The sequence below is a fragment of the Nymphalis io genome, chromosome 11 (assembly GCF_905147045.1).
Source record: "Nymphalis io chromosome 11, ilAglIoxx1.1, whole genome shotgun sequence".
NCBI classification, from domain to species: domain Eukaryota; kingdom Metazoa; phylum Arthropoda; class Insecta; order Lepidoptera; family Nymphalidae; genus Nymphalis; species Nymphalis io.
In genome coordinates this window covers 8695497-8717120 of record NC_065898.1, presented here as the reverse complement: position 1 = coordinate 8717120, position 21624 = coordinate 8695497, and the positions used below count along the sequence as shown (strand labels likewise).

The 21624-nt window shown below is 36.0% G+C and overlaps 1 long non-coding RNA gene and 1 pseudogene across 2 annotated transcripts; one reads left to right on the top strand and one right to left on the bottom strand.

Annotated features, from left to right (window-relative positions):
• Positions 1–964: 964 nt before the first annotated feature.
• On the top strand, positions 965–11139 carry LOC126772065 (uncharacterized; annotated as a pseudogene).
• Positions 11140–17743: 6604 nt separating this feature from the next.
• Positions 17744–18503, bottom strand: LOC126772018 (uncharacterized). Of its 2 annotated transcripts, none has more exons than XR_007669617.1 (2): positions 18305–18503; positions 17744–17907 (listed from the first exon to the last, which is right to left on the bottom strand). It is a non-coding gene; the product is annotated as an uncharacterized LOC126772018 (long non-coding RNA). The 2 variants fall into 2 exon arrangements; XR_007669616.1 differs by having other exon boundaries at positions 17744–17899.
• Positions 18504–21624: the final 3121 nt, after the last annotated feature.

Below are 21624 nucleotides of genomic sequence, written 5' to 3'. Positions count from 1 at the left end.
TATTTGGCTATTACATCAATGACAGTCAAACAACGAAATTTATAAGACGTAAAGGTAAAATATAGGTAAGGTAAGATAGTATTTTTATAAAAGCTAAGTTTCGTTTGATCTATTATATCTATATGAAATTATGTAAAATGTTTTTTCTTCAAACAATATAAGTTAAACAAACGAACGGGCCAAATATATGGCCGCCGTCTGTAGTGTCTACAATCTTGGCTTGTGCCTAAAGAGAGAATAATTCGTAGGAGCAAATAGTTTTATCATTGCTGTAAATAAATACAAATTGACGGAGGAATAATAAATACCTATATAAATAATTATTATCTGTGAAAAATGATTAATCTTACACTCACCATTGGACCCGTTTCACCCGTTTGGACCCGTTTGTTATCTGAAAATGTACATAATTATATGAGATATAATATATATATATATATATATATATATATATATGAGCATGTCGGTAGTTGAAAATCATATAATCTATACCTATATATATAATAAAATGTAACTGATCACTGTCTGTACATGGAAGATATTTGAGTAAAACTATTATCGTGGGCCTTAAGGTCTAGCGTTCTTTCCCGACGAGCTAACTTTTTACACACAATCAATGCATGACAAAATAATATTGTTAACGATTTCGCAGAAGATTATTGTTTTTATAATTATTTGAGCACATCTGTTATTTGTCGATGTATTTGTATGTGGTATACATACTTACTACTTATACAACTTTTTGAAGAACTCAAATAGGTTTTGGGTAGGTGTCAAATAAAAGATAACACGGTTTTATAAGAGCTCTTGTTAATTTTTATTAAATAAATTGGAAGATCAATAATTACACTAATACAAATGTTCTATTTGTGTTCCCTACCTGCCAGCTAAATCTCCATAACACGGATTTAATCCCCCAGAAACAGAAACATTGAAATATTTAAAAAAAAAAAATACTTGCACTATGAAGTCCATCAAGCACTCAATTCAAGAACTGACTGAACACTTCAACTCACGGATGGCTGAATTTCAAAAGACTCTTCAGAGTTCTATCCCAGCATTAAGTCCAACCACCAACATAGCGGCTCAGTTTAATACATTTAGAGTCTTTGTTTTAACTGCGTTGGAGAGCCTTCAGAAGCAAGTTGAACTCCTGTCAAAGCAATACATCCAAATGGAGTTAGTTAGTAGAAGGAAGATGCTCTTGCATGGAATTCCTGAAGAAGTAAAGGAGAATGTACCAACTGTGGTGTCGAGGGTTTTATCAGATCATCTCAAGTTGCCTGAGCTTGCCATGGATAAGCTCAGCCGATGCCAGCGATTGGGTCAATCCACGCGAGATAAGCCTCGAGCTATTCTTGTCAAATTCCATGATGCGTTGCTTTGTAATAAAATCTGGTACTCGAAAACATCTCCAAAAATACAGGTGTGACTCTTTCGGAATTCCTTACTAAGGAGAGACATGAACTGTTTATGGCTGCGAGACGGAAGTTTGGAATATCTAAATGCTGGACGAAGGATGGTGCCGTTATTGTTACTGGGTCAGACGGTAAGCGCCATCGTCTTGTCACAACAGCTGAACTTAATTCAATTAAATGCACACAAAATGATATTACTTTGGCTACTATTCCTGCTGCTATTCCCAGTACCAGTTCTGTAGACTCAATTGCTAAACCTACTAATATATATTTTGTTTTTTTTTTTATTTATTTTTTTTATTCATATATATTTTAACTTTTTATCCATTTTTATATATATTTATTTTTTAATTATTATTATTTTTAGTATTTTATACATACATATAATAGTTGGTTGTTAATATAACCAGCATGATTTCAAACACTCTCAGTTTAAGCGACTCGAAAGACAATAGTGAGTATCTTAGTACGTCACTAAGATAGTTTTCATAGTGCTTCTCTTCCACTAAACTCTCTTTTAGATTCAACTTTCTCCGGTTTCACTAGAAACTTTAATGTAGTGTATATAAATGCACAGAGTATACCTTCTCATTACCCCGATTTGCTGTCTTCCTTCGATAGTAAAAATATTCATGCCGTCCTTATATCCGAATCTTTCCTGAAACCCTGCTTACCTTCAACTTCTTACTGTTTGCCTGGCTTTCATCTGATCCGGAATGATCGTACCGGTAAAGGTGGTGGTGGAGTGGCAATATATCTCTGTAGTCATATCCCCTTTACTATTTTAAATAAATCTCCTACACAATACTGCGAGTCATCTGAATATATTTTTATTGAAGTCTTATTCGGCCATCTCAAACTACTACTGGGCGTTTTTTATAGTCCGTCCCTTACTATTAATTATTTTGATAATTTTGAAAATTTTTTGGAACAATTTAGTGCGTCTGTTGATCACGCAATAATTATGGGAGATTTCAATACTTGTTTAATTAAAGATGATCAACGCGCCAAACGTTTTAAAAATATAATTAATAGCTGTAACCTTAATGTACTTCATACGAACGCAACTCATTTTTTTCCGAATTGTTTGCCATCGCTGTTGGACTTAATGGTTGTTTCCTCGCCTAGTCATTTTGATGCGCATGGTCAGCTTCCCGCTGAAGCCTTTTCTAACCATGACTTAATTTATTTATCCTATGGAATACGGCCTCCGCGGGCTAAGCCCGTAATATTTAGTATCTCCTTTTTATATGTAAATGCACTTACCTGTTCTCTTACAAATATTCTTTCACCAAAGATTGTCTGTTAGAGATCGCTATAAGCGATAAGACTGCCTTTGCGCACCATTTTTTTATTTTCTTTTTCTTTGATTGTTTCCTACTTCTCTCATCTAATGTATATGTTGTGCAAAAAGTGTTAAATAAATAAATAAATACTAACTAGTACCTCGGTAGGTATATATTAAACAGAGGTACTCTATTTATATATTTTATATATGAGGATATAGTAAAGATCAAAAAAACCGTATTGATTAATGTGAGATTGCTTCTGTCGAAAAATAAATGCTTCAAAAATGTATACTACGACGCGATCTCGATATCGATATACGATCTTCTTACAATTTATTATATTCATAAAATATACGAGATTTTATAAATCTTAATAACTATAAGGCTGGTCGCAGTTAAATAAATTTAGGCTTAGATATATAATGACCGTTTTTACAGTTATATGATTCACCTAAATTAAGCTAGGTGGCTCGCTTGAAAATTTTTAAATTATTTTTTACAAATTTTCGCCCGTGTATTCAAGGGAGGTATATAAGTTATAAATATAGTATAGTTCAGTCAGTAATAGTATCGTTATAATATTCTAATAATATTTTACTTCAGTTATTATTTGATCTAAAACATTTGAGAAATGCATCGGTTGCGTACTGTCTCATGTGTAACGAAATCTTTTGTTTGATATTTATTGGGAGACAAATGTCGGGTACTTAGGTATCCTTAGTTCAAAAGAAACCATTTTAGTTATATCGTTACCTGCGTGGCGACGCCAATAGATCTTGTTTCGACTGTTAAAATTTAAACTTTATAAATTAAAATTAATCCTTATTCAGATTTGTTATCTATCTATAATAAGAAGCTATCACTTACAAATATTTTCGTAATTACCTTGATGGGGGTTGTTGTGCAGCTTGATGGGGGTTGTGTATAGGGAAATAAATTGCAATTTAAAATAAATAAATATTTCTTAGTAAAAGCTCACTAAGAAACTGTAAAATTATCGATTCGATTTTGTTTAGTAGTTCCAGCTCAAATAAGATTCCGATAGCAATTGTCAGCAGTTATTCAAAGTAACGTGCCTTTTAAATTGTCAATTCCAGGTATAAAATATAAGGTACATGTTTTGGGCTAAACTCGGTCGCTAAGCATTATTTTGTATAACAAGGCAACCTCAATAAACCTATTGTTTATTTCCTTATCCTATTGGATGCTCTTTTCTAGAACCAATGTATCTTTTTAAACTAGTATTATACTAAAGTTAGTACTAAGCAATATAACCGATTAAGTCCAAATACAGTTAAATAAAATCATTTTCTGAAATGTTTGTTTAACCCTTATTATACAAATTTCATTATTTATTAATTATATTTTGTCTGAAAATATACATGTTTAATATAATATTTTCATTAAATCTATTAACAATAAATTTGAACGCAAACCTTTATTAATTAAAGAAATAAATTTAAGCGGGAGGCCTAGCCTATAAGGTCATGATTATTTTATGTTATGTGGGTAACTGTAATGCCGGAGAGACTACACCTTGAGTTCCCATTAATTTTTAGTCTATTTTTAAATCATTTGCAAAATAAAATTAAAAATAATGAGGTCTCATTGCATACCACTTTTTTATCCCTGTACATACTTCGATATTTGAAAATAGTGAATTAAATCTTTTCACGGTCTAGTAAAGCACTAATAAACAATAAAAATCATCATCAAACGGTGACGGTGAGCGGTAACTATAAGTAAAATTAAGTTGTCGGTACACAGGTTTACGACATTGCTTTAAATAATAATCAGGCGCTCCAACAATGACGCTATAATTCTCACAAAGACCTTGCTCAATAATTCTGTACTCTGCAGTGAACTGTTTGACAACCGTTACTTGGTTTATAGGAGGGACAGAGATACTTCTAGTTTGCAGTGTAAAGAGGAAGGGGGAGTTTTAATTGCTATTAAGAAAACCATTAAATCAAAACGAGTTAAAGCCTGGGAAAGTAGTTGTGAGGATCTCTGAGTGGTCATAGATATTCCTGGATTACGTTCTGCTTGTCATGCAGCTTTCTGTGCAGTGTATCTCCCTCCGCCAGTGCGCCGTTCTACACTAGAATGCTTTCTGGATCACTGCAATACAGTTTTTGAGCAATCGACAGACTCTCTTGTGAGTATTGTGGGAGATTTTAATTTAAGTAACATTGATTGGCAATTAGCAGAGAGTTCAAGCAATAATATTGTACCAGTACAAGTGAAATTTTGTTAGATTTTATTCATATCAATGGACTCAATCAGTTTAATTTTGTGAAGAACACTGCTGATCGGATACTAGATCTTATCCTCTCGACGAATTCTTTATGTTATATCAGGCAATCTGTTAACCCCCTTAAGTAATGTTGACCAACAGTATCCACCTCTTGATATTGTAATTCCCTTGAAAATTGTAACAAGGCTTCCGTATGAAAACATTAAAGCAAGACCAATTTTTCAGAAGGGAGATTATCTATCAATTTGTGAAAAATTAATATATATTTAGGGGACAGTTTGATGTGAATGGGATGTTACGGATCTTTTATGATACAATGAACGCAATCATCAAAGAATTTATACCATTTCGTGTGCCTAAGAGTAACACATATACTGTCTGGCTTAACTACAGATTTATTAAAATAATAAAAGTGAAATATAGGATAAGAATACGTTACAGAAAATATAAAAACCCGTTAGATGAAGTAGATTTAAAATATATTAGTAAACAATGTGATAGACTAGCCACCGTATGCTATAATAATTAAATAAAATCTTTAGAAGATGTGGAAAAACTACCACTTCAGATGCTACAGAAATTTGTAAGCTATTTTCAAATTACTTTTCGTCTGTCTATTATTATATTCTATTCAATTCAAACTATCTTAAATTATTAGAAAATTATAGTCTATAGTATATGTTTAAATCAGCCTGTTTTAGACGAAGATACTATACTTAAAAAACTAAAAAGTGTAGGTATCAATAAGGGTGCCGTTCCTGATGGAATTCCACCGATGTTTATCGTTGCATGCTCCTCTGAATTAGTTCACCCACTGTCAATAATTTATAATAAGTCTTTAGTGTCTGGGGTTTTTCCATCAGTGTGGAAAGTTGCAAAGGTGGTTCCTATTTATAAATCAGACGACAAAGAATCTATATTCAACTACAGACCAATCTCAATTTTATCAAAATTCGCAAAAATATTCGAATCATTAATTTGTCCTTACATCTATAAGCACCTCAAATTATAATTAAGAGATCATCAGCACGGATTTGTTGATTTCCGATCCACCGATTCAAATCTGGTTCCATTTACAGAATTATTAATTGGTGCAATACTCGGGCCATCAAGCTAATGTAATAAACACCGACTTCAGCAAGGCCTTTGATAAAGTTCCACACAATATTTTAATTTCCAAACTACGTGCTTACGGTATTTCTGGTTGTTTCCTAAAGCGATTGAGTTCATATCTACAAGACAGACAATTCTTTGTGGTAATGAATGGTTATGAATCGAATATACAAAAAATATCGTCAGGTGTTCCTCAAGGTTCCCATTTGGGACCAGTGTTGTTCAATTACTTTATTAATGATTTTCCAAACTGTTTTCTTTTCTCTGACGTTTTATGTTTGCTGATGATTTAAAGTTTGTCAGTGTAATTAAGTCAAATGAAGATCTATACGTTTACAAAGCGACATCAATAGGCTCATACTATGGTGCTGGTATGGTACTAGGCTCCCTCGCAGCTCGATCACACCACTCTGTCCACCTCTTAGAAAGACTGCGTTAGGTGCCAACTCTTCCTGTTCGAGATTATGTAAAGTGATAAATACTTGCAGTGATCAAATCGATCTACATTATGATTGAAATCAACTTGTACTGGCTTATCTTACTTTGATTAGTAAAATAACTACTTTTATAAGACACTTTCAGATATACATATTCTTGTTATTCATTTTTTTTTTTCGTGTATCGTAATTAAATTTTCGTTTATCTATGATTAGTGTTAAATGAATTTGCTGTAGCTACTTATTTCTTTTTATGTAATGTAAGTATTACAAGCGGTGTTTACCTATAATTAGTTGTTGCGCTATTCTATGTATATATATATATTTTAAAATGTATTATGTGTTATATTCAGTGAAAACAACTGTTGGTAAACCTTAATAAATAAATAATAATAATAAATAACTATACGTTTAAACATGACCGAGGAACTGTTAACACTTGTGTGTTTTATGTGGGTTAAATGAGTTAATGAAAAACAGTCCAATAATTAATACACTCAATTTATAATATTCAGACAGCGTAACGTTGTGCCAGGAATTATTTAAAATGATTGAGCTCATTTCGTGCGTCCTACCCACTTTATACAAAAAATAATCAGAAGTCAGTTTACAAACTAATAAAGTTAAATTATTGTTTACATCGTAATTTAATAGTATGATGATTAACGAAATTATTAATAATGAATTATAGACATAATAAGGTATAGGTAAATAAATCACGAAGATAAATATCATTGGGAGTAGTTATTATAAGCCACACTTGTTAACAGAACTGATATAAACAGATCCGTTTCGTTTGACATTATTTGATAAACGATGCGATCGAAATCACGCACTATAATCGCAGTATAATTGCATAATTCATATCAAAACAAATTCGTAGTTCTTAATTGTAACATATCTATCACAATCCTCAGAAGTCAAAATTCACGTTTGACGTTTCTTAGTTCCGAAATCTAAACAGAGTAGGTATTGTGGTCTGCCACCAAACTTATGACTTATTCTGACTTTTGCTATCTTAGCTAAGGTTAGAACATACTCTGTGGAAAACGGGCACGCTCGTTCTGATCCGCAAGGACGGGCGTCCGCCCGATCAGCCGTCGGCCTACCGCCCAATCGTGTTGCTCGACGAGGTGAGCAAGCTCTTCGAGCAGATGCCCGCTGCCCGTCTCGTCGGCAGCATGGAGCCGGGACTCGACGAGCGGCAATACGGGTTCCGTCCCGGCCGCTCGACGCTCGATGCAATCGCCAGGGTGAGGGCCCTGGCCGAGGAGGAAGTGTCTCGGGGCGGGGTGGTGTTGGCAGTGTCGCTGGATATTTCCAATGCCTTCAACACCCTGCCATACGGTGATGGAGGCCCTGCGGTTCCACGTTGTGCCGGGCTACCTGCGGCGTACCGTGGCCGATTACTTCTCGGGCAGGGCGGTGGCCTTCCCGACTGCGGACGGATGGGCCGTCAGGTCGTCGTCGTGCGGTGTTCCGCAGGGGTCGGTACTAGGACCGCTCCTGTGGTGCATCGGCTACGACTGGGTGCTGCGCGGGGCCACGTTGTGGGGGGTCAGCGTCACGTGCTACGCTGACGACACCCTCGTGTCGGCCCGCGGCAGATCATACCGGGAGGCGGCTTATCTCGCCACGGCTGGGGTGGCGCACGTGGTCCACCGAATACGCGCGCTGGGAATCGAGGTGGCCCTACACAAATCCGAGGCCCTCGTCTTTCACGGGCCTCGGAATGCGCCACCTCCGGGGGCGGCGATAACGGTGGGCGGAATTTCCATCGCCGTCGGGTCGACGATGAAGTACCTGGGACTCGTACTCGACGGCAGGTGGAAGTTCGAATAGCACTTCCGGCGCTTGGCCCCAAAGTTGGTGACTGCAGCCGGGGCGCTAGGTAGGGCTCTGAACAACCGTAACGTCGGCGATGGCGCTCAGAGCAGCTCGGGCGTACCGCACGGTGTCGGACGGATGTGGCGGGAGGAGGCCCGCGAAAGGGTATTCGCCGAGTGGTCGGAGAAACTGGGTGCTAGCCGGGACCTCGTTGCGGCCATTCGGCCGGTGCTGAGGAAGTGGGTCGAGCGCAAGCGTGGCCCACCCACGTATCACCTGACACAGCTTTTGACCGGCCACGGTTCACGGTTCGGTCGTCGAGAAGATGGCCGGAAGCGAAGAGATCTGGGTGGCAGTGTCCCGGTTCAGCGGATGCGTCATGTCGCAAAAGGAGGAAGCAGAGCGGGAGTGGGAGGACGACGTGTACTCACTCCCGCAACGAAGAAGGAGACCTCATCGACGGCGACGTGCTTACGCAGGCCGGACGCTGCCGCAGAGTCCTATCCATTATAGATAGGACATCTGATTAATTTCAACATTAAATCTTGTTATATATGACTTAAATGGCTTAAGAGTAAACTCATTACGACTGGCTTAATAGAACATTCATCATTGTATTGCTTCTTTCCTTATTTTTGATTTTCGATTAATTGCCAAAGGGAATACGTAATATTTTTTTTTTTTATAGAATAGAAAGGCGGACGAGCATATGAGCCACCTGATGGTAAGTGGTCACCAACGCTCTTAGACATTGGCATTGTAAGAAATGTCAACCATCGCTTACATATCCAATGCGCCACCAACCTTGGGAACTAAGATTTTATGTCCCTTGTGCCTGTTATTACACTGGCTCACTCACCCTTCAAACCGGAACACAACAATATCAAGTATTGCTGTTTTGCGGTAGAATATCTGATGAGTGGGTGGTACCTACCCAGACGAGCTTGCACAAAGCCCTACCACCAGTGAAGGGGTAATAGTGAAGGGGGAATATATAGGGGAATGCCCAAAGCGGGCACACCACTTTTACCCGTAAGCTATTGACATAATTGTAAATGTTTGAATGCAGTACTGTACCTCGGCGGTCGACCAATCATCATGAGTTGGCTCGCTCGCCAAGCCTTAAAAGTTTTCAAATTAAAACAAAAAACTTTTTAATTTCATTTACACTAAAATATTTGAAAATTATTAAAAAACGTAAACGTAACGTAACGTAACGAAGCCACGTTAGACGCATAGTTTCTCAATGAGGTGGCAATATTATTTGGAGGCCCTATTTAAAACTGGCTAGTTCGCACAACGCTCTAAATAGATCTTTTTCCACAGGAATTTACACAAAATAGAAACTTTTTCGATGACCGACTTCCTTCCGTCAATTTTGACGGACCGACCAGAACCTATAAATAGTGGCTGAAGCCAATCAGCCTGCGTATATAATATATCCAAGACTCTCGGTGTGCTGGTCTCATCACAAGCCTGATCTAAATACCCGTGATTTAATTGATTTTGACCGTAAAGTCTAGGTGAGAATTTCGTCCAAAATCCTACGCTTCTGGATGAAATTATTATAAACCAATCGAAACACAAAACTTGAATGCAGTCAGGATCACCGACTATTTCTAATGCAAGAATATCAAGACAAGAATTTAAAAAAGTTAAAATTCAAAAAAATCCGCACAGAATCCTTAATCTTTCATGTCAATCCTAAAAAGATACTGATTATATTAGTAGGCGAGCTTGGTTTAGTTATTGAAGATTATATAATGTTAATTTAAATCTTACTAAAAAGGTTTATTACCATAATAAATTGATAAGGGTTAATGCAACTTTATTTCTCATTAAGAATCAAATTAACTGACATGAGAACATAAGATAATTACAATAACATCAGCGTAGTAAAGTATAATTATATAATGTATAAAGAATATTAGTAAAAAATGAAAAAAAATACAGTTTCGAAGAGGGTATCTGTGAAAACCCTGCATTATTGTCGATAGACTGGTCTTATCGCAAATACACGGATTAAGTACAGCTAGGAAGTGGTATGAGTGAAAGAGAGAGAATTTATGACTTTATTATTATTTGTTTTATTTTATTTATTAATTTTTTTTTATTAAATGTAATAAATTATTGTACATAATTATACAGTTTGTTTCATTTTATGTACCTGTGTTATTTTATATTGCTTCGAACATATATTTTTAATAGTCTCATAAACTGACGCATACTTTTTGCTTCTTTAATATTTTTTGGTAAACTATAAAAATGTTTCGCTCCGTCAAACATAATATTTTTCTTCGCATAGTTAATAGTACGAGGCTTTGATAGTTTTATGTCATTGGTGTTTCTAAATTTTGTTTTCTTGGTGATTGTTGGTTTTGTATTTCTGTGTATATATTTTTATCTTTTGTTAAGATTTATTTATTACAATGTGTAATAATTCCACGAAAAATGTTAAGTAGGTATTTATTAAAGTAAAATATCAGTCGGTTCTTATAAGCCATATTTAACATTTTCAAAGATCTTCTTCACTTTGAGCCCATTCTACCATATTATCCCACTGCGTTTTAGAATTTACCTATTGCATTATATACATACAAGGTTTCCTGATTTTACATTCTTATAATGCTAAGTATATAAAAAGAATATCTAAACTTTCAACAATAAAAGTTTATTTTTAACAGGCGACCCTCGGTTTCGAACTAGATGTTAAAATTCGCCAATTCGAACAATCTTATCGCACTAAGAAACACAACCTCGCTCAACGACGTCCGAAAGGCGAATCTAGTATAGTATAAGTAAGGTAAGGTAAGATAGTATTTTTATAATCGCTTCGTTTTTATAATCTCAAAGTTTCGTTTGATTTATATGTATATAAAATTACGTAAAATGTTTTTTCTTCAAACAATATACATTAAACAAATGGACGGGCCAAATCTTATGGTCGCCGTCTGTAGTATCTACAATCTTGGCTTACGCCTAAAGAGGATAATGTATGTAGTATGAGCAAATAGTTTTATAATTGCTGTAAATAAATACAAATTGACGGAGGAATAATAATTACATATATAAATAAGTATTATCTGTAATAAATGAATAATCTTATACTCACCATTGGACCCGTTTTCATCTCTTTTATAGTATTCACACACAATGAAAGAACAGTTTTCACTTGATGGTCTTGTCTTTCAACATCACTTTCAACTCTTTGACATAATGTTTGTTATCTGAAAATGTATATAATTATATGATAACAAGATATAATATATGAACATAAAAATTCATACGATATTTAAAATCTAAAATCTCCAAATAATATCTAAAAAAAATACTTCTGTCGGAACAGCTGTGTCAAATACACTTATTTTATAATAATTGATTGAAAAAAAGGAGGTACTTACCTCTCTTTACCTATAGAGCATGTCGGTAGTTGAAAATCATATAATCTATACCTATACATACATATACAATAGAAATGTAACTGATCACTGTCTGTACATGGAAGATATTTGAGTAAAACTTTTATCGTGGGCCTTTATCAACGCAATAAAACCCAAATCAATGATTGTTAGAATTTTTGTCTGCTTGTGCACGATAATCTTAGAAACGGCTTAACTGATTTGGGTACGGTCAATTTGGTATTCAGCCGTTTCAAAGATTAGCCTGCACAAACAGACGAACAGACAGACAAAACGAAATTAAATAACGAAAGTGACTCACCAGAAACTCGAAGAATTCGCGCCCTGCGTGCACCATCGTTACGCTTGTCACGAAGTAAAATATGTTTTGTTCGTCTACCCTTTCGACGAGAAGCCACAACTTTTGATCCATGTTCTATTAAATTTAAATCTACACGACGTAGTCAATATCTATCTAATATAATAAAATGTAATATGCAATTTCTTCCTAACACGATGCTGTACAAAAATTAACCGAACAGTAGAGGGTAGGTGCGGTGCGTGTCAGTACGCAGGTAAAGATAAAATGGCTACAATCATACAATGGCTTCTATTGAACTAAAGATACCCAAGTACCCGACATTTGTCCCCCACTAAATATCAAACAAATTCGTTACACATGAGGCAATACGCAACCGATGCATTTCTCAATATGCGTCGGTCCCTTGGAAGGAACGTTGCTTCAGTGGGAATGACCCGACAGCTAGTGCCGCTGCTGTTGCTGGCGAGATCATGCTGGGAATGGAATACTACATTCCTAGCTCAGGTCTCGTCAGTAGGAGTACGCGTAACCGTTGGTTCACTCGTGAATGTGCCGATGCTGTATCAGCTAAGCAGGCGGCATATCGCAAGTGGATCAACGGCTGCATTAGCGGGGCATCTAACATTGACTCACTGAAAGCAAACTATAATAAAAATTCCAAGTCCTGTAGAAAGGCATACACGAGAGCGGATGCACAGCGCATTGTACAGATTGGTCATGACCTTGTTTCGCATCCTAGGGGCTCCCGTAGCTTCTGGCGTCTGACCAAGTCTGTGCAAAACAATTTCTGCCAACCTTCGCTGCCACCGCTCAGAAATCCGGACGGATCGCTAGCTCACAGTCCGCAAGAGCAAGCTGATCTCCTGGCTAAACTCTTTGCCGACAATTCCGTCATCGATGATTGTAGTGCACTGCCACCTACAATACCTGCATGTGGCCATACGATGCCTGACATTAAAATCAGGCAACGTGATGTGCGTGCGGAGCTGCAATCACTTGATGTACGGAAAGCTAGCGGTCCCGATGGAATACCAGCCATAGTGCTGAAGAAGTGCGCAGCGGAGCTGTCTCCTGTGTTAACGCGCCTGTTCCAACTTTCTCTCTCTTCGGGAAGTGTGCCGGAGGCTTGGAGAAGAGCTAATGTGCAAGCGGTTCCCAAAAAAGGGGATCGGTCTGACCCGGCAAATTATCGGCCAATAGCTATCACCTCAGTACTTTGTAAGGTGATGGAACGGATTTTAAACAACCAACTGATCCATTACCTAGAAGATCACTGTCTAATTAATGATCGTCAGTACGGGTTTCGACCAAAACGGTCCACAGGTGATCTTCTAGCGTACGTAACACACCTCTGGGGTGAAGCTATAGACAAGCATGGAGAATCGTTGGCTGTCAGCCTCGATATCTCCAAGGCTTTCGACAGGGTCTGGCACAGAAGTCTTCTCTCCAAGCTACCGGCATATGGTCTGCCTGCTCAGCTATGCACCTGGATTGCCAGCTTCCTACACAAGCGTAGCCTTCGTGTTTTAGTAGATGGTTGCGCTTCACAATTCTATGTAGTGAATGCTGGGGTCCCCCAGGGATCTGTGCTATCTCCCACACTCTTTCTTTTGCATATCAATGATATGCTCTCCCTTGGGAACATACATTGCTATGCAGATGATAGTACAGTGCATGGTGGATACCACGGACGCGCAGTGGCTGGGCGGGCGGAAACTGAGGAGAGGCGGGAGAATCTTGTCATTGAACTCGATAGGACGTTAGATCTCATCGCCAAATGGGGCTCTGATAATCTTGTTGAGTTTAATGCCAAGAAAACACAGGTATGCGCTCTCACGGTGAAAAAGTCAACATTTTCCCCTCTTCCCTCCCTCTGTGGTACTCCGCTGGTGATGCAAAGCAAAATCGCCATGCTGGGGATTGACGTTCGCTGCGACCTTAGTCCAAGGGATTACATCGAGGCTGTTATAAAAACAGCTTCACGGAAACTCGGAGTTCTGAACAAGGTGCGGCGCTTTTTCACGCCACAACAACTGTGCCTGCTGTACAAAACACAGGTACGGTCTTGCGTGGAATATTGCTCGCACCTTTGGGATGGCTCCGCTAAGTACCTACTTGAGGCCTTGGACCGGTTGCAGCGACGTGCCGTACGCATTATTGGTAAAGACGACGTAAAGGTCACAAACACCCTTGAACCTTTACAATTGCGTCGTGAGATAGCAGCACTGAGCGCTTTCTATCGACTGTATCACGGCGAGTGCTCTGAGGAATTATTCTCTCTAATTCCTGCTTCCCCCTTCCTTCTTCCTTCCTTCTTCCTTTTTCCTTTCCTTCGCGTGGACTTACCACGCGAGCTGGTTCTCGATGTCACCGCCTAACTGTGACATCAATTCCATCGCGAACAAAGAAATTTGGCAACTCCTTTCTTTGTCGCACTTCCAAAAAATGGAATTCCTTACCAGCTCACGTATTCCCCTCCTCTTACAACCCGGGTTCCTTCAAACGAGGCGTGAAGAGGCATCTTGCGGGCCGGCAAGGCGAAGGCGGCTAGTGCAGAACGTTTTTCCCGTCTGTACTGGCCGTCGTCGCGTTTGGACTCTACTACCACTTACCATCAGGTGGAGTAGAGTCATTTGCCCTCCCGGCGATATAAAAAAAAAAAATCAAATGTTTTATATCGATTAATAACTGAAGTAAAATATTATTAGAATATTATAACAACGATACTAGCAGAAGTTCACCATATTTATTATAAGTAATAAAAATATTAAACCATATATATATATATTTATATACATGATGACATTTATTTGTCTTAATAGGCCTTTTACGACACCTTTAATCTAAAAATGAATGTTACAGTTTTCAATACATTTTGTCAAAGACTATAAAGTAATCAGAATCCCACGCTCGGTAAACTAAATATTTAAATTTCTCTCTTCTTAAATGAGGTATAAATTACAACTCGACAAAAAATATCTTATCGGAATCAGTATAATATAATATATAATCGGTAGTATGGTGATGTAATGAGAATAAATGTTCGTAAAAGCCTTAATAAATTAAGTTAAAAGTATGCATTTTACGTGACCATTTAACTAAAGTTAATTCTATGAACAATCGTACACTACTATTGCTACTAATTGATAAATCAAAGGTCCTACCCGTTAACAAACCAGCAATCTTCTGTTAAGGTTTACGTCTTCTTTCCCGACGAACTAACTTTTTACACACAATCAATGCATGACAAAATAATATTGTTAACGATTTCGCAGAAACCCGTTTTTTAATTATTTAAGCACATCTGTTATAAGTCGATATATATGTAGGTATACATACTTAAAAATAAAAAATTGTTTAATTTACAGTAAATATTACACACTTGATACAATAGCTGGGTTGTTTGCTGAAACGATATCATAATTGTATTTTCGGTGGACTCCACACTAAGCAAGCTTGTATCGTGAATACCTTGCTACGATTTATAGACAGCGTTTTACCTACGGTTAATAACGTGTTCTTAAAACATTGTTGTTAACTTTATAGATATATATATAATTTTAAGCAAACTACGCAAGACTATTAAAACTATATAAAATGTCAATAATATTAAATGTATGTATATATAAATACAATATAATGTGGGTGCTATATAGATACATTATTTATATATATTATATTTTATTTATATATATTTTTTTAATCACGATAGCACGGTAAGAATACTTTCTGTCATATCATACGAAAGTGTGACTAACCAAATATAGAGAGCCTGTTTAGCTTTTTTTTATAGTGCAGACTTTGATGTCGCATAATTTGATTACTTTATTATACATGAAAGGCGAAATGAATGGATCAAAGCGTTGAGCGAACGAAGAATTAACGATTGGGACTGGTGCTTTAAAAACACGACGCTTTGGCATATCATTGTAATCGTTGGAGCTAATAACATTTGTAGTCGAAACACAGACAGATTTTTGAATAAACAGATTACGAACACTCAGCATTTTACTTTCTTTATAAACTTAAAACTTATACAAACTTTTGAAGTACGCAAATACTAACTAGTACCTCGGTAGGTATATATTAAACATAGGTAGCCTATTTATATATTTTATACACGAGAATATAGAAAAGATTGAAAAAAACCGTATTGAATAATTTGAGATTGTTTCTGTCGAAAAATAAATACTTCAAAAATGACGACACGATCATTCGATATACGATCTCGATATCGATGTACGATCTTCTTACTATTTTATAATATTCGTAAAATATACGACATTTTATAAATCTTAATATCTAGAAGCCTTGTCACAGCTAAATAAATTCAGGTTTAGAGAATATATGTAGGTCGTTTTTAGAGTTATATACACAGTATACAGTAACAACCTGTTAATATCCCACTGCTGGGCAAAGGCTTCGTCTTCCTTTTAAGTAGAAGGTTTGGAGCTTACTCCACCACGCTGCTCGAATGCGGGTTAGTAGAAAACACATGAGGCTTAATTTCAATGAAATCATACACATGCAGATTTCCTCGCGATGTTTTCCTTCACCGTCAAGCACGAAATGAATTATAAACACAAATTAAGTTTTCACCCACGATCATCGGTTAAGATTCACGTGTCTAACCACTGGACCATCTCGGCTTTTCAAATAACCTTAATTAAGTGGATACTGTACGATAATCGAAAGCGCTCGTCGCAATGGCTGAGCCCTGGAGACCCTGCCAAATCCTGCGCTAAACGAAAATTGACTCAGAAAAAGTTACTTGTGAGTGTTGGTGGACTAGCGCCGGTGTCGTTCACTTCAGCTTTCTAAAATCTGGCCAAACGATTACGGCAGATATCTATTGTCAGCAACTGCAAACAATGAAGGAAGAACTAGCTGCTAAACAACCGAGATTGGTCAATCGCTCTAGGCCACTGCTGCTTCACGACAACGCAAGACCACACACTGCACAACAAACAACCATTAAGTTAGATGAGCTACAATTGGAATGTCTGCGATATTCACCGTACTCCCCGGACCTTGCTCCAACAGCTTACCATTTTTTCCGGAATTTGGACAACTTCTTACAAGGAAAAAAATTCAACTCAACGGTGCAAACGTTGGTTTATTAAATACATTTTACAAAAAAAAATTGACTTTATATTCCTCCCGTACAAAACGCCAATTTCATATGTAAGGACCTAATATGCCAATAGTAGTAGTAGTAGTAACAGCCTGTTAATGTCCCACTGCTGGGCTAAGGCCTCCTCTCCCTTTTGAGGAGAAGGTTTGGAGCTTATTCCACCACGCTGCTCCAATGCGTATTGGTAGAATACACATGTGGCATAATTTCAATGAAATTAGACACATGCAGGTTTCCTCACGATGTTTTCCTTCACCGTAAAGCACGAGATGAATTATAATCACAAATTAAGCACATGAAAATTCAGTGGTGCTTGCCCGGGTTTGAATCCACGATCGTCGGTTAAGATTCACGTGTTCTAACCACTAACAGGGGGTCCTGGTCTCCTCGGTAAGTCGTATATACGTGTCAAAATGTAGATACGACATGAGATGATTTCACTTTGACCAAGTCAATATACCAATGTGTGCGTATAATGTTGCCATAGTAACTGCATTCCCTGTTTTGGGAGATAAATAATTTTCAGGATTTAATTAAAACAAAATGAGGTTATTAAATTTTACTTTTTATTTTTTAGTTAATTTTTGTTTTGTTTTCCAACTACACCCAAAAACCGTTACATTGTTTGTTTTTGTTTCCGTTATCAATAGTGCTTCAGTATCTTTATATGGTACTGGATTAGCATTTTCCTCAGATGTTGCAATCTAAAATACTTAATTAAATTATTTATAAAGCATGTTTGCCACATGTAATCTATGTTAATATAATAAATTATAATAATAATAAATTCAAGAAGAATATTAAATAATATTGTCATTAGGAAATTACAAATAGGAGAAAGAATAAATTAAAATAACATATTTATAGATAACGAAGCATTGTAGGCTGTTATTAGACTCCGAATTTATTTCGCAACTTTTAATCAAAAATCGAGACATTTTATTAGGTGACGCTGCCAGCCCTTACATGATAAATATTTATAGGTTATGAATGATAACAACAAATCCTATTATCTTCAGGATTTTAATGCGATATAAGGTGGCGTCATGCTATGGCATAAATAATCATCAATAAGAAACTATATATAGGGATAAAACGGTCTTTCTTACCTGTGAAAACACACGCTGGCAATTTTATTCTTGCTATCGCTTTAACATGAAATAAAACGACAATGCACCATTGTATAATCTTCGATATAATATAAATCCTTATATCATTATGTTTGTTTTACTTTTCACTGGGTTAGAATCGTTTTCTAATATAAAAATAAGCAAAAATTGAACAATAAACACAATGAACGCACCTACTGTCAAGTTTGTTTCATACTTGAGTATCCGACCTTGATAAAACTAGTTACGCGATAAGGGACAAAAGATTTGATTATTCTATCTCTGTCTAAAACATTTATTTTCCATAGTGAATATCATAGATTATTCAAGATGTCGACCAATGTTATCGCGTCAATTGATATCGGTGACCAATGGTCGGTGTCTTATCTGGGTTTATTTGTTTTTTATTTGGGTTTACTCCTCTAGTGATTAGAATAGGCTATCGGTAGATGTAATGGAAGGAGTAATACTTAATATATGTATATAAATGTTGGAATAGGCTAATAAGTAGTACTTCAATGTGAAGTGTGATCCTCAGGTTAAGATATAATAGTTGACACTTTTTACATGGCCAGTAGATATAGCCTCCCGTATTTTACTAAAAATAATGAACGGTCCTGGGGTTGGGGTAGAGTGAAAGGAGCAAACGTGCCAGATAGCAAAGTGGGCCAAAATCTCAATTAATACGAAAAACAAATTCCAGTTAAAAAATTTGACGGCGCGGCGGGGGGTAAATTTCGTAATTATTAGGATGAAGAACATAATTAAGCATCTTTTTATTTTCATTTTATATTCCTTAAATAATGTAATTTCATTTTATTTATTGTGTAAATAAAACAAAATTGTAAATATAAAATTTGTTTATTAATAAAAAAGCAAATAGTAATAGTATACGATCGCAACTTTCATTATCATGATCCTACTAACTTAGTAGTTTTTTCTTTTTATATTTGGAGGATATATTCGCAGGCTTATGACAAACTTTTGATCGTTAATGTTTTTTTGTTCTGTTTTATGCCATTTCCATCTTAATTCTTGCTCTTATTACAGTTTCTCGCAGTTTCTAGTTCCCAATTGATTTTTACTGCGTTATATAGTTTTTTTAATAGTATTTATGATTGGAAGTATTTTTATAAATTCAAATATAATGCTACCAAATCTTGGCAGTCATTTAGCCTTCTTTTGAATGGCATAAAATGCGATGTTTTGCAACGCCATCTAGTGACGAAGTATAAAAAATGGATAATAGAAAATAAATTTCCTTCTTTTCCATAGAAGTCCTATGTAAAAGAAGGAAATGCATAGTCAGACAACCATAATTGTATTTATACAGTGATGATTGTCTGACTATAACTTTATATTACCGATTCATTGATTATTATTGTAACTTACTGATTATTACATCGAACTTCATAACAGGGTTACCTACTAGAAGCAAATCTTAACCAACATTGTTGCAGCCTCAAATATGTCTTCAATCTATGGAGGGCAAACGTATTGTAAAAATAAAGGTAAAATTGTAAAGGTATTATTTTATTCGTATCGTACCTGTACTAGAGTTACGCATTGGGACAATTATAAAAGCTTAATTTGAAAATAATTTAAAATCGATTTAGTTTTATGATAATTAACTTATAATAGACGATACTAAAATCACTAATCACTAAATAAATACCCAATGAATGAAGTTTATATGACACGAAAGTTCTGTTTGAATCGATTATTTTAATTCTCTCGGCTCGGATACCGTTATGCTTTATTTTCATATATATAGCTACAGTTAACCCCGGTTTTTTGGTTATGACATTTAAATTTGTACTTGATTCATTATTTTGTCCAAAAAAAGCTATTAATATATTTTATACTTTATTTAAAAGTAATTACATATTTTTAATTAATTAATAAATGGTACAAACTGATATTAGATCTTTGTCTCCTTAATTTCAAACAATGGGACGTCCTATCGGTTTTGTTGTTCGTGCTTTTTTCTAAACCGTTGACGATTTCTATATAACTTTGCTTCGTCCGAACATTTCGTCGTAATGGAGCTCCTGTAATTTTATTAACACTTAGTCTCCGGACTACAAAAACATATTGTCAAGTTTCCATGAAGGCGTGGCTAAGGTCCAAAGTGTTGTAGCCTGGTATGACAAGGAAACGGAAAACTTAATAAAATGCTGCAAGGGGTGCACATTAGTCTCAACTCCCAATCCTCCTAACCCCTTAAAAAGAAGGGCATTACCAAGCGAACCCTGGGTAGATACATGTATCGATTTGCTAGGGCCCCTACCAAGCAACGATTACATATTTGTAATCGTAGATTATTTCAGCCGGTATAAGGAAGTAAAGATTCTTCGCAAAATAACAAGTATGGACATAATACGAATACTTGAGGAAATTTTTAGTAGATTAGGGAATCCAATAACAATAACAGCTGATAATGGACGACAATTTTGTAGTGATGATTTAAAAAAAAAATGTTCTGAATAAACTACCATACAAGCTCATTCGTTTGTCTCCGTTACCATGGCAACGATACTATATAAATACCGAACCGAGCAGAGAGAAGTCAGTCGTTGTTGGACCGTGGATGGAAGCACTACTATGTGACTATACAAGAACAACGTATTATACAATACGATAATAAATTAGATATAGTCGATATAAAGTCGTCGAAATGTAAATGGAACTGTGTCTGTCTGGTTCTTACGCTTTATACATGATATTTCGTATTAAGCTGAAACCCCAAGGAAGGACATAGGCTGTACTATACAATATTTATATCTAATATTGTAATAAATTTATTTAACTGTGACCAGGCTTATGGATATTAAGATTTATAAAATGTCGTATATTTTACGAATATTATAAAACAGTAAGAAGATCGTACATCGATATCGAGATCGTATATCGAATGATCGTGTCGTAGTATACATTTTTGAAGTATTTATTTTTCGACAGAAACAATCTCAAATTATTCAATACGGTTTTTTTCAATCTTTACTATATTCTCGTGTATAAAATATATAAATAGGCTACCTATGTTTAATATATACCTACCGAGGTACTAGTTAGTATTTGCGTACTTCAAAAATTTGTATAAATTTACAGCTCCTGGAGCTGCACAACAACCCCCGTCAAGGTAATTACGAAAATATTTGTAAGTGATAGCTTCTTATTATAGATAGATAACAAATCTGAATAAGGATTAATTTTAATTTATAACGTTTAAATTTTAACAGTCGAAACAATATCTATTGGCGTCGCAACGCAGGTAACGATAAAACTAAAATGGTTTCTTTTGAACTAAGGATACCTAA